A 13792-nucleotide genomic window follows, 5' to 3' on the forward strand; every position below is an offset into this window, starting at 1 on the left:
ATATTTCGCTTAAGTGCATGCACATTTTCATTCATCATCCACGGCATGCTGACGATGAATCACCTTCTTCGACGATCGGCGCAGGTACAAATTTACCGCTCGCCTGTCTCTGCGTACGCAGCCGGTCGACCGCTGTGTATCGCATGCATTATTAATTGTAACGCTACGCACGAGATAATGCGTCGCGCGTCGACGCTCGTTACACACCCCCAACCAACTTTTTAGCGACAAGCATTTCGACACGTTAGAAATTTAATCTTTCTACCAAATCTTCCTTTTTCTTTTCTTTCCTTTTTTCGTCATTTTCGATCATTTCTAAATGAAGTTTACTTCTGTTCTTGAATCTTGAAACTGATGGATACACGCTTCTCTCCTTCTCTGGACGAATGAATAGTGAGCTCGAGTGAGGAATATCTTGAATTTTAATTAACACGTGATTTCATAATTTCTAGAAATTGTTTTACTGTACGCGGGTTACATGTATTTCGTCAGAAGCCAATGTAAAATTGTAGGAAAGGTGCATTTTATGTGTTTCAGACGTGGCTTTAGACATAAATTTCCACAACAGAGTTAAGAGAAATTCAATAGAAATTGAAGAGGTTTGTGCAATAAGAACCAACAAAAATAATATTAAACAATAATATTATTATCATATTTAATATTATTAAATATAATTATTATATTTAACAGCCTGTTGCAAAATCACCATATTTATACTACTTCTTTTTGCATCGTGAAAGATCACATTTCTTAGCTGGAATAAAGAATGTATAAAACCCTTGAATTATTATTACGTAGAAGCTCCAATGGATAGAATTCAATATTTAATTATCCTCATGTTATAATAAGAGAGACAAAGAGAGAGAGAGGAAGGAGAGATCGAAATGTTTCATTAATTTTCACGCCATTTCGTCTTCGCGGATTTTAACATACTGCATTATTCTGTGCTGAAGTATATAATTCGTTTATAGTTTCAGAGCCGAGTACTCAGTATTTCTAGCGACATGAAACTGAGCGACAAAGTGTGATATTTTCCCCTCTTGTTTAATGTGAAATGGCCGAGAGTTGTCACGAATTGTTTGAATTTTCTTGGAAAGTCGAGTTTCTCCTAAATTTTCAACGAAGATCCGGGTTCGGGTCTTGGCTCGAACGATAGTACGCGGTAACTGGTCCAACGAGTCGAAAACGCGACATTGAACGTAGGAGTCACACGGTCTTTCAGACGTTGGAGGATTCCAAACTACGCGTGTGCGTAGAATCTTAGATTTCGTCGGATACCTTGAAACTCGCCGGCGAACGTGTCAGTCGGAATGAACAGCGATGAAGGTATATCCTTCATGTGACGTGGACGTCGTATGTCGGCCGTCCACGTCACGTGCAGGATGTATCGACAGCGTGTCGTGGGAATGACTCTCACATTTTCTTCCTTTTTTAATTAACCGACCAACAATTATGATGGAGTCTGTATCGTCTCGCAAGTTGAACAGTATGACAAAGTTCCGTGAAGTTGTTGTTTTTTTTTTACAAAAAGCAATAAACAGAGAAATACACAGTATATTTAATATTTAGTACAATATTTAATATTTAGTATACTTGTTTTAGATCCAAAAATTGTGACACGCTTTTCTCCAATTTTTTTTTTTTTCTTTTTTCTTTTTAATAGTGTCATAATTTTTTCTGTGATGTTTCTTGAAAGTCTCGCGATTCGTAACATTGAATTATAATACATTCGTAATATCCGAGTATAATATTTAATATTTAATATTTAGTATACTTGTTTTAGATCCAAAAATTGTGACACGCTTTTCTCCAATTTTTTTTTTTTTTTCTGTTTTCTTTTTAATAGTGTCATAATTTTTTCGTAACATTGAATTATAATACATTCGTAATATACAAGTATAATATTTAATATTTAATATATTTAGTATATTTAATATTTAATATTTAGTATACTTATTTTAGATCCAAAAATCGTGACACACTTTTCTCTAATTTATTTTTTCCTTTTTCCGTTTTAATAGTGTCATAATTTTTACTATGATGTTTCTTGAAAGTCTCACGATTCGTAACATTGAATTATAATACATTCAGGTGATTCTACTGTGAAAAAACGAGTCGAAAGAGAAAGAGCAAAATTTTCTCACTGATAGCTTCGTTTCCGAGGAAATCGAGTTTGAGAGTTTACCAAGAGTACGCTTGAATTTATACTTAATTCCGTCGCGAGAATATTAATCGACACGAGGATGTTCTATGTGCAAAAATAAGTAAAAGAGCGAAATGAAAGATACATTTGTCTTATTTCCCGATATTGAGATATTGTACAGATTCAACACGTTGATCGAGAAGAAAGAACATGTTGCATGCATTCGCGTATCGCAAAAACAAGTGAGCGCGGAACTTTTGAAACAGACTGTAGCAGCGAACATCCCCGGAAACTAGGCCTTAGGCCGGCTAGATTGGACGGGCTCGCGCGAAATTGCTGAATGCACGAAATGAAAGTATCACAGCTGACGGGTTGGGGTGGGAAACCGGCGTAGGGAGGCGGAAGCGAATGAACAAAGGGGGTGGGAGGGACAGACAGACAGACAGACAGACATACAGAGAGAGAGAGAGAGAGAGCCAAGGGTGGAGGGTGGTTTTTGCCGAGGGTGCTCTGGCTTTTTCATAACCGGCGGAAGAAGGGTTGCGCGCAGACAATGGATCTTGATCTAAATTGTAAATGGCACGTTGTAAAATTGTAAATGGTCATTAGCCCGGCGTGGCCGTCGATACCTCGTTGCCGCGATTTATATTAGCCTTTCGATCGTCCGGCTCTTTTGCATACAACGAGCGCGTGCGTTTACGCCGTTCGATTCGCTTTTCAATCGTACCGCTGACGTTGAGCCTCGATCAATCCCGCCGCACCTCGTCACTTCGGAATCTTTCGATCGTGAAAATATCGGCTGATTTCTACGTTGGTGGAACGTCCCTGGCCAAGAGAAATTCGACTCTGATTCGAACCGAATCGCCGTCGTTGTCGAAGAGGGAGAAAGAAGACGACGATTCTTGGAAGATAAAGAAACGGAAGAATCGCGAAAGACGAGAAGGACGTAAGGCCTTCGTTGCACCGGGTGGAAGAGGGACAAGCGAGGACGAAGAAGAAATCGGAGAGGTTGGGTCGTCGCTGGATTTACATTTTGATAAGAAATCTCCTGGAAAGTTTCCTCCTATCTCCCCTCGCTCGCGACAGATACGAGAGGCTCGCTCTTTTATCCTCCCCCTCCCTGGGTTTCTTCCGGCCAACTCTGCCAACCGACGACCGTCTTCTTATTCTTACCTCATTACGCCGGATTAGCTTGCTCGGAAGCGCTGCCGGATGCAGCGTGTTCGGCGGTGAAAAGTCGCCCTCCCTCTCGGAACGCGTCGATTAAGACGATCTTCGCAGGCTGAATGAAACCGTGTGCGCGCATCAGCTCCCTCCAATCTAATTTCAATTTCGTTTCTTCCACGCTAGATCTCGCCTGCCTGGTTATATTCCCTTCCGTTCCGCCGGCAACTTCGTCAAAGTATCCGGCTGTGTTGCCCCGAGAAGTCTTTTTTGTCCGTCACCTCTCTCTAGCTTTTCCCTTCCTGTTTTATTATGTTGAATTTAATTAGCCCGGTTGGACGCGAAGGTGAACTTGGCTCCGCTGGCCAAGTGTCAATTAACCGGCCCCGCGGGAACGATAAAGTTTTCCGAAGCCGCTGTCGTAATAAGAAATTCAGAACGGGGAGCACTTCTCTCCATCCAACCCCCTCCTCGCGGGACTCATTGACGGAATTAATTTTCTCCCGAAGCGTCGCGTTTCGCCTTCCGCCTTGCCTTCCCCGCGTTGGTCTTTTCTCGTCGGTGTCACGGACGGAAGTCGCTTTCCTGATTCGACTTTCGTCCGTTCGGAGGAATCGACCAGCCATTGCCGCGCCGCCGGGGGTCACACCGTTGATCACCTCTGACGCGGTACATCGACGAGGAGACCACCATTATCGACGAGGCTGTCGGAATTATCTTCCAGCGCGGCGTGACACGTCCCCGCGTGGCCAAACGAAGTGAATCTAACGGTTCCGCGCGAGCGGAATGAGAGGCTTGTTGGCGGGGAGTCGATATCTGGAAAGATTATCCAGCAGCTTCTCTCTTTCCCAGTCGACGATCGCCGTGGTCGACTGGGTAACCAGGAATAACCGTTTCGATTTCACTGTGGAAATATTCCGTGCCGAAAGCTATTTTTGTTGATTCAACCCCTGCTTGAAGGATAATTTAACTCGCGCTCTGTAACAATTTTTAAACAATTATACTTGGAACAAAACGACATTCTCTTGTTTAATTTTATGTTTGCACGTAGATTTTATCGATCGCGACGAGAGTTTAAAGTCTTCGACGCAACACAGGGACAACAAGTGGAAAATTAGTACCTAATTCTATTGTGCCAATTACGTAATAAGTTACATTTAGCGATGATTGAACGAATTTAAGAGCAAAAGTGACAGATGATTAATAAAACAGGAACTTTATATTTATACAGGACAACGATGCAAACAAGCTTACAAATTATTTACAGGATTTATGAAACAATAATGCTGATAAGATCGTGGCGTGACTACCGTAATCAGGTCGTATTCGGATTGCAATTTCATTAATTTCACTGGCGATAAATCGATAATTTTGTACAGTGTTATAATGTTCCAGCTCTCGATCCGAAAAACCACACTCGCGCGTTAATAAAGAGCGGATCCACCCAGTCGAAAAACCACCCTCGACAGCGAAACTGTCGTACTTTGCGCGATACTTTCTACATTTTTTTTTTAACAAGTTTCGCTTTGCGTTCGGGTTCCCTCTTTTCTCTCGCCTCGGGCAACGCTCCGGACGAAAAACTCCGCGGGGAATGAAAATGAAAAAAAAAAAAAGAAAAAAGAAAAAAGCCACGGAAGAGATCTCGAAAAGACCGCGAGGCAATTAAGGATATTGGCGGGTTCGGTGGGGTTGCGAATTAACAACCCTTGCAGACCGCGTGGTAATAACGAAAAAAAANCACACTCTCTCTCTCTCTCTCTCTCTCTCTCTCTCTCTCTCTCTCTCTCTCTCTCATTCTCCCCCTCTCTCTCAGATTTTGTTGCTGCGTTTCTTTTTTTTACGTGTATTTTATTTTATTAGTTTCGTTACCATTCTAGCTCGCTCATCCCAAAAGTAATTTTAGACGCGCGGCCGTTTTTCATTTTCTCGGTCAGAATCGGAATCCGCTGAATCGTGGAGTGGCGGAAATTCCGGCACCGCCTCGCGTTGTTGCATCCATCCCGCCGCGCCAGGCCCCCCAGCCAATGCCTTGCCCTGCGTCATTTTTTTCGATTTTTTTTTTTTTTGATTTCAATTGATTTTTAGCTCTCTGTCTTTATTCCCTGCAGGTGGCGACAAAATTTGCGTGTCATTGATCACCAAGCCTCGCCATTGTTTCACAACTTTACGCATCTTTTTGTCAGCACAGACAGACATATCTCTAACAAATCGCGATATGTAAGTTATACTGAATTTTTTACGAAAGCGCGAGCTATTTGAATTGGCTGCTCGTATCAGGATGTCGATTTATTTTCTTTGGCTTGGTAATGATCTTTTCTCGAACAACTTTCTTTTCCGTTGCTTTTCTTCCCTTTCTTTCGTTAAAAAAAAAAAAAAGAAAAAAGAAAAAAAGATAATGATTCCCGTTAAAATTTCCATTAAAAAATCCGATTCCCGTTACGAGCACGAAAGGATTTGCTACATGACACGAAAAAAGTTCTAGTAATCGAGAGATGATTGCGAACAAAGGAACAAACAGTAAAAACTAGAAAATCCTTTCATTCTAATTTGCCAATACAACAAACCGGCGCCTATTCTACTATCTACGCGAAAAAATTTAGAACTCTGCAAACGAACTAAATATGAAGTCTCTGTCATCAGTTTCTTTCATACGCACGCTCTCTCTCCCTTTCTCTCTCTCTCTCTCTCTCTCTCTCTCCCTTTCTTTTTTTCGCCTCTTATTTATTTACCCCGAAAAATACCCCAGCCAATCGTCCCGCAAAAACAATAAAACAACAACAAAAATAATAGAATATGAAGAAATAATGATAAACGCACACATGTATTACTGTATAAGACCAGTAGGTATAAACGTATAAACTGTAATTCTACATGCAGCCATGCACGACACGAAAATGTCTTTTGAAGAATCATCCATCCATAAAGTATTCTCTAATCTGCTTAATCCTTTGTATATCGTGAGAGTCTCTGTATGTGTATCGTGTGAATTTCAACGAATGTGCTGCAGTGCGATGCGGAGAAACTCTGTAGGAAATATTCTAATTGTAAGATTTAAGTATCGAAAGCCATACGAGAGCGATAAGAAACCACATGGTGCGTTCTTCGAAGATGTATGTATATGTATAACACAGATAGTCTATAAGTAGCCGTAGCACGAACAGAGATCGTACGTTCGCCTGATCTCGTGCTATTATGCACAACAAAGAGGCAAGAGTTGATTGCGCGCGAGAAACTACCAAGCAACCGAGAAAACAATCGAGTTAAACGATCTCTCGTGACTGTTTGAAAATTAACATCACAATACGATACTTTTTTTTTTTTTTATCATGAGCTGCCTAGTTTCAAACACCGACCGATTGATTCCTTCTGGAGCGTTCATCGTTATCGGCTGGAACACGGCCGGTTATGCGAAATGAAACATACAAAAGACGAAAAACACTGGTTCGTCGATCGCCTTACAAAATGGTAGAATCTCGACCGTGTTCCACCGATACGATTGGCTCGGATTAATTTACTATCTGCTGCCACCGATTCTGTAATTCTACTTATATAAACGAGCTACTCTCGTGTTTCTCTCACCCCGAAGAAGGCCTGTTACAGAAGTTTTATTGCACATTCGGCAAAATTCTAATTCTAAAAACGAGTTCGAAGACGAGAACATCAACTGTGAAGAACGTCTCTGACAGAACAATGAACGAGCAACGTTCTATAAAAATATCTTTTCTCCACTCGGTTTATTATAATTATGGGCTCCCGGGCTTCGAGCGAGACGACAAGAACGATAGGATGTGGAAAGATTCGAAAAAAAAACCAAGTGCCAGGAATGTCGACAAAAAAAAAACAACAACAAAAGCAAGAAAAAAAAGGAAAGGATAGAACACCTACAAATGTATTTATATATAATAATTATGAGTATATTGCACTATCGACGAGTCGATACCTCGGTTCTAAGCGAACTACTTTATTTGCTACTAAATTGCTTCCTTTTCTGAAATTCGTCGTTTCGTTCAAGGGAAAGAGACCTGTGCTTGTTGCAACGAAGGATGGACAGTAAGCCTGAACCAGCTCGTCGATTTCTAACCTCGGAACATCGTTCGCGATTCTCTCTCAGACATACTTCACGCATTCTCTCCCACTCTCTCTCGTGAAACGCAAATGGATTCAAACGTTCGCGTAAAGCCAGCATACGTTGAGCTCGCAGACGAATCTATGATTGGATTTTTCATCAGCACGGCGCGTCACTGTGAACACAACAGAAAGCACAAAAGGCTGAGATCAGTGGACGCGCAGCAGCCGTGTGGTTCTTTGTCTTTTCGATTAATTTAGCCAGGTGTTGTGATTCTCGTCTTTTCCGTTCTTTTCGATCTCTCTCTCTCTCCCTCTCTCTCTCTCTCTTTCTCTCCGCTTCTTTTGTTTTTTTCTCACTCAACTAATTGCGTGAAGTCTGATTCGATGTCTCTCTCACTCTCTGTCGCCTTCTATGAATTTCGTTTCATCTACATCAAGGGAAGAAAAAAAAAAAAAAAGGAAGTAGCTAAGTGAATTTAAACAGTGACGAACTTTGGATTCAGCTTGCGTTCGAGAGCAAACAGCCGACCACCTTAGCAAGTCCGTTCGAACCGTGCATCTTGCTTGGTGCAACGAGATTGTCCAGCGAAATCTAGAAATATGTAAAGAGCGGTATATATTTTCCAAAATTGTATCGATTGGACTTCAGCAATGAACGAAATTAAAAAGTCGGTATTCGATGCGTCGCGTTCTGCGAAGATGGACGGTTCGTCGACGAAATTCGTGTATCAGCCAAATCGTTAGGTGATGGAGAGTAGAAGAGACCAAAGAACAGACGACCGATTAATCGTAACAGTATTATTACAGGTGCCAGACTGTGCGAACTGTGCTTGTAACAATGCGCTTGAAAAGCGCGCGGCCGTCAGTGCATTTTTTGCAAATCGATCTTTTCTTTTTCCCGGTCGTCATACTTCTCTCGAAATATAAACTCATCATATCACGACGAAATATTTGTCCCCTGTAATTCCGTGAAAATATATATCCGTTTACTCCAAATATGTAATACACGTATATGCGAAAATTAACAAATCAGCCAATGAACAAGTTCAGTTACATATTCATAAAGTTACTTTTTGATAATAGGTGAAAAGGATTATGAAATGAGTCTAAACGTCGAGAGAAGTAAGTTCGTATCTACTGGAACGATTTCTTTCAAGAATTTTTTTTAAATGCCAGAAATAATATGAATCGAATTCAGTAAGTGTATTCATTTTGCCTCGCGTTCAACTAATCCGTTATCAGTAGATACCTTTTCGATAAGCGGTACGAAAAGCAGGTGCGATTATCTGACAGCCGATATTACGCGAAAGACACAAAGAAAAAAAAGAAGTATATAAAGCTCGTAAATTAAAAGAATTTACTTGTTTTTTTTTTTGTGGTTAAATAAAAATAAAAAACTTTGTTTGAAAATCGTGTGAGCACACGTTTAACACACTGCACCCCAATTTCTTGTTGCAACAAACACAGTTCTTTGCTTTGTTTTGTTAGATTCGGGGTACCAATCAACAGCGATTAAAAAAAAAAAAAAAAAAAAAGAAGAAAACAGAGAAAAAAATAATAAACGCGTGTGATACTTAACGAACTGCGGCGCTGACCCCCTCGGCGTTCGAACAGCGAAACACAGGAAACCATTGGGTGCCGATCGGGTCGATTTTTACGCGTGCGTGTTTCGTTCCACGCGCGTGAGTTGCGTACGAATACGAATTGCGCGCGATCGATGCCTGAAAAACGCGGAGCCACGCCGCGTCGCGTCGCGTCGCGTCGCGTCGCGAACGCGACCGCACCGATCCCTCGTCAAGTTTCCTCTCCTCTCTGCTCCGTGGCACCACTCTCTCTCTCTCTCTCTCTCTCTCTCTCTCTCTCTCTCTCTCTCTCTCTCTACACCCGACCAAATCCACCCCATTCTCGTCTCGTTTCTTTCCACGATCCGCCATTTGTATTAATGAATGGAATCGCTCGGGTTTTTCACGTGTGCATCCTTGTCGCGCATCGATCGACATCGGGAGTGTGAGAGAGGGGAATGATAAAGGAAGGAAAAGGGAGGACAACGCGCGTTGTTCGGCAGCGGTTTAGGCGCCCCTATTTATTCAGCTGAAACGAGAATGCGGCGAGTCATCGCGCGGTGGAAGCCGGCACAAGGAGGGATCACTCTTTCTCGTTAGCCAGAAAACCACTCACCACCGAGATGACTGCGAGGGTTGATCGTTTCGAATTTCGTGGATTCGGTTTTACCCGAGGTTCTTCTTCTTCTTTTTTTTTCTCTTTCCTTTTTTTTTTTCGTCCCCAGCTTCCACGGTCTCCTTTGTGGAGTTTTTAAGCGTGGGTGGCAGTACAGAGAGAAAGCTGACGTCTCTTTTGGGAAACTTTGTTGGGGTTGCAAAATTTCGGTGGAATCGTGTGCTGTTCAAGGACCGTATCGATCAATAGATCGCAGATGTTTGTGCAAATTTTTGTGTTTTTGTAAACGTAGAACCGAAGAAGTAGGAACTTTTTTTTTTTTAATTTATTAACGGAGACGATCGTTGTATACTCCTGGTGAAAGGTGTTCCCTGAATGAAAATAGGCGCTGATAGCTATGTCGATTAGGCTATCTGTTCAACTTCGATTTCAAGCTAGATCGCAATATATATAACTTCATACCTATCCAACACACTTATGAACAATTTATCTATTAACATCCTCAAGCAAGTTCTGTAAGTCCAGCGATCATTGTGCTTGAGAAATATTATTTATATTTATTTATTATTATTTTTCTTTTATTTTATCATAATCCTTGCCTAGGCGATTTAGGATGGTTTTCCGGTTTACAATTTGTACCTCTTTACATCTTTCTTCCTTATTTTCTAACTTATAATTCTTATTGTCTACATCTTATGGAACTAATTTATCTTGTGCTCTATCATATAATCTTATAAGAACTAAAAGTAAAAAAACAAAACTATCTTCTACTGGTTTCTAATATTGCCTTTTCTTTCGTTTCGTTTTGCTGCTTTTTTTTTTGTAGAAACTGTCATAAATATAAAATAATAAGTCTAATAATATAAAAATCATCCTTTGTTACTTTAATATATATTTTTACTTATTTATATTAATATCTCAACAGCAAAAGTCACTTACACCACTCGTCGTGAAAGGATCAACACGTCAATGAATCATTTGATCAAACCTCTTGTTTTTATTTAATTGCTCCAACATTTCGAAGGATGTCGTCGAAACTTGGTTCGTCACGAAATATGCGTCCGCGGTTCCCGACTATCCGTCACTTTGAAAAATGACGCGCGCTTCTTGTCCCGGATAGCAAGGGAAGGGAAAAAAAAACAAGAAGAGGGGAGGAGGCAGGCAAAGGAAAAAAGAAAGAGCGAGCGTGGAAACAATGGTTCGATGCGGAGAGCGAATCGAGAGAAGGGAGAATATCGAGGCCAGATTACGAGAGAGACCAAGCTACTTTGCATCGAGCTACTCTCACCCTTGCCAACACTTTGTGCACCGTCTCGCCCACCACCCTTTCATCCCCGTGGCTTATTTTCGAATGGAGAAAAGCCTCGTCCGACGTTTGCGCCGTCATCCCTCCAACCGATCCGGCAGGATTTCGGTCTGCTCGTTTGAGATTGTTACGCGATTTCAGAATGATTAATCGTCTCAAGTACATCGGTCGATTCTTCGGTCGTGTGCAATGCGTGTATTCATATATTCGCGGCATCGTTCTGTTAAATAAAGAGTTACAAAATTAATTCACACAGAAATTATTCATTTATTTATCAATAATTAATTGCGAAGAATACTTTTTGTCTTCTTTCTTACTGTCTTCTATTTTTCTCCAATTGAAATTGTATTGTTTCTCCTTGGATTAAGACTTAATCTGTTGTACGTCCGATACTGCCGTGTTTTCTTCTGGATCTTGTCGTATTTGTGTTTCAAACGATACATCATTTCGCCGACTTCTGCTACGCAACTATTATTGATAAATACAAGTACTACGGACAGCGTAGATCCCGCTATATAACATGAGACGATTTTTATGTACCATTTGTAGAATTTAGGGAGTATTTAATTTAATCCTTGAGAACTAAATGATAGCACACGTGTGCTTTTTATGTATTTACATATTGCTATATATTATATAAATTATACAATTTCCAAGAATTTCTAACAATCGATCAATTTAATTGCATCATCGGGCTCTAAGGTTAATCGGAATTCAAACATAGTTGATCGTGTTAAGGATGCAGACAGGGGTCTGTTGTTTTATCCGATGATCCTGCAGGAAGCTGCACCGCCGACTCAATCCCTTGATACAATATGTATCTTGTCCAAATCTTGCAGTCCTCGCCATACATTGTATCAATATTTTCGTAACCCTGTTCCGCGGAGTTTCCTTCTTCGGAACAACTTTCCAACGAACGTGCAGAGGCGGCAGCCCGGCTTGACGTTAGCAGTTTCGAAACATCTGTCAAACATACACCGACACTTTCTGCCAGGCAAATCGAGTTAATTCCGCCGTAACTCGCCCCCTTTACCGATTCGTCGTACATCCCTCTCGTTGGATATTCCGTTTTCGTGCTCGAGTTCATAACCACCAGCGCGACGTATCGATTCTCTTCTCGAGCGTCGGCGTCGCCGTAGCGATTTTTTCCGCGCGTTCGGTAAAAATCGGAAACACGATGGCCGCGTTGTTTCTATTTATTTCCCCCTCCGTGGTGCCGGACGGACCAACAGAGGAAAAATTGTTTGTCTTTATCGACGACCAAACAATTCGAAATTGAAGTTGATGGTGAAAGAGAGAGAGAGAGAGAGAACAGCAGAAACGCCGTACAAATTCCTTCCTCGGCTTCGTTATTTTTCTTCCGGTGTAGCTTGCCCCCTTAATGGAGGAACAGCGTTCGATTTTCCACGCGAATGGAGTGCCTCTTAAATATTCAATCCGCCGCGTTACTCGGGCTTGTCCTCCTTCGTCCTCCCCCGTGTACGCTCTTCGGCTTTTTCTTTTTACCGTCTGCCCTCCTACCAGCTGGGAAAAAAAAAAAGAACCATTTCTTACCTCTCTCGTGGAGAGGACCGAGGATCTTTTGATTCGCTGACCTCATCCCCGACCTCTCCTTTCCAGATCCGTATCACAGCGCCGCAGGTGAAACCGTCGCGGATCTCTCTCCGTCGTTATTGCGTTTGCCTCGTTGAAATCGTTACGCGATTTACGCCCGTTTAACCCTGACCCGTGGCGAAACGTCGAGCGAGAAAATCCTTCGCGGCTCGGAACAAATTCTTTTCTTTTTTCTTTCTTCGTCTCGCAAGTTTGTCTCTCTATTTTTTTCTGTTTTTTTCTTTTAATAAAAATGACGAAGAGATACGACGATAGCCTTTTTTATTTCGTATTACATTTCTTTGAGTGTCAAAGTTGGAGCGTAAGTTCGGTTGGAGAACATGTGTTCTTTTTTACACTCTTTGAATTTGTTTCGTTTTCTAATCTCATTAATGGTGAAGAGATTGAATTGATCTCTGCGGATTTATTTCCTTCCTTTTGTATTATGATAGTGGATGAAAGAGATTCCATGAATGATGATAAACTTCGAAGAATACTTCTCTTTCTCTCTCTTTTTTTTTAACAGTTTGCGTCTCTTCTTCCATCGATAATTGACAAAGGGAGATTCGACGGGTTGGACTTCACGTTTCGTCAACTATCGAAGGTTAGGTTCGTGCTTACCCATCGAAAGGTTAGTAGGTCGCGCAACTTTCCGTCCAACTACTCCCTCTCCGAGGCAAGACACGTCAGGCAAGTTTGGAAAAGGGAATTCTCAAAACCGAGAGAAGATACCACGGGAGGATCCTGTCGCGAGCGTACTACCCAGGTCCAGCCTTTTTTCATAAATCTTTCATTGGACGGGGACGTGGCATCCGAAATTAGCGGCGACGCTCGCTGGTGTTTCAACTGCAATTTGCATGCGAAAAGTATCGAGACGGATGGTAAATGGGGAAAGGGAAGGAGAAGAGGAGAGAAACGAGCCGCGTCGTATCGTTTCCATGGAACCGGGGTTGATCCTCCTTTCGCGCTTCTATCTCGGGGGCTCTCTCCGCCTTTCGAAATATCCGAGAAGAAAAACTCGAGAAAGAACGTTAGAAAGACGACGACGGTAGGAAGAGGGAGGGACCGGCGTAGCCAGGATTTTCCTTCGTGGAAGTTCGTTTACTTGGCGGGTGCTCGCGCGAGGTCGACTTTAATCGATATTACCGCCGCTAGAAATTAAATCTTCGCGGGGCTGAAATAATTACAGAAGAGTTTGGCCGTCACCGCGGTTGAAGGAAAGGGTGAAAAGGCCTTCCGGCGGTTGGAGGCGGAGGGAAATTGTGATTTCATTTGTCTCTAATGACGAGCAGTTTAAAGGGGGAGAAGTAGAAGGTAGAACGTCTTTGGACAAAGTTTGA

General features: G+C 41.9%; 2 long non-coding RNA genes across 2 annotated transcripts in view; both read left to right on the forward strand.

The window, feature by feature from the left end:
- Window positions 1–11085, forward strand: part of LOC122534839 — a 37784-nt gene extending 26699 nt beyond the window's left edge. Inside the window, exon 3 of the long non-coding RNA XR_006308003.1 lies at window positions 10479–11085. This is a non-coding gene — a long non-coding RNA (uncharacterized LOC122534839). The remainder of the gene's footprint in view (window positions 1–10478) is intronic.
- Window positions 3870–9209, forward strand: LOC122534838. Its single transcript, XR_006308002.1, has 3 exons — window positions 3870–5024; window positions 7819–7837; window positions 8922–9209. It is a non-coding gene; the product is annotated as an uncharacterized LOC122534838 (long non-coding RNA).
- Window positions 11086–13792: the final 2707 nt, after the last annotated feature.

Source organism: Frieseomelitta varia, unplaced genomic scaffold (assembly GCF_011392965.1).
Source record: "Frieseomelitta varia isolate USP_RPSP 00005682 unplaced genomic scaffold, Fvar_1.2 scaffold_643, whole genome shotgun sequence".
Taxonomy (NCBI): Eukaryota; Metazoa; Arthropoda; class Insecta; order Hymenoptera; family Apidae; genus Frieseomelitta; species Frieseomelitta varia.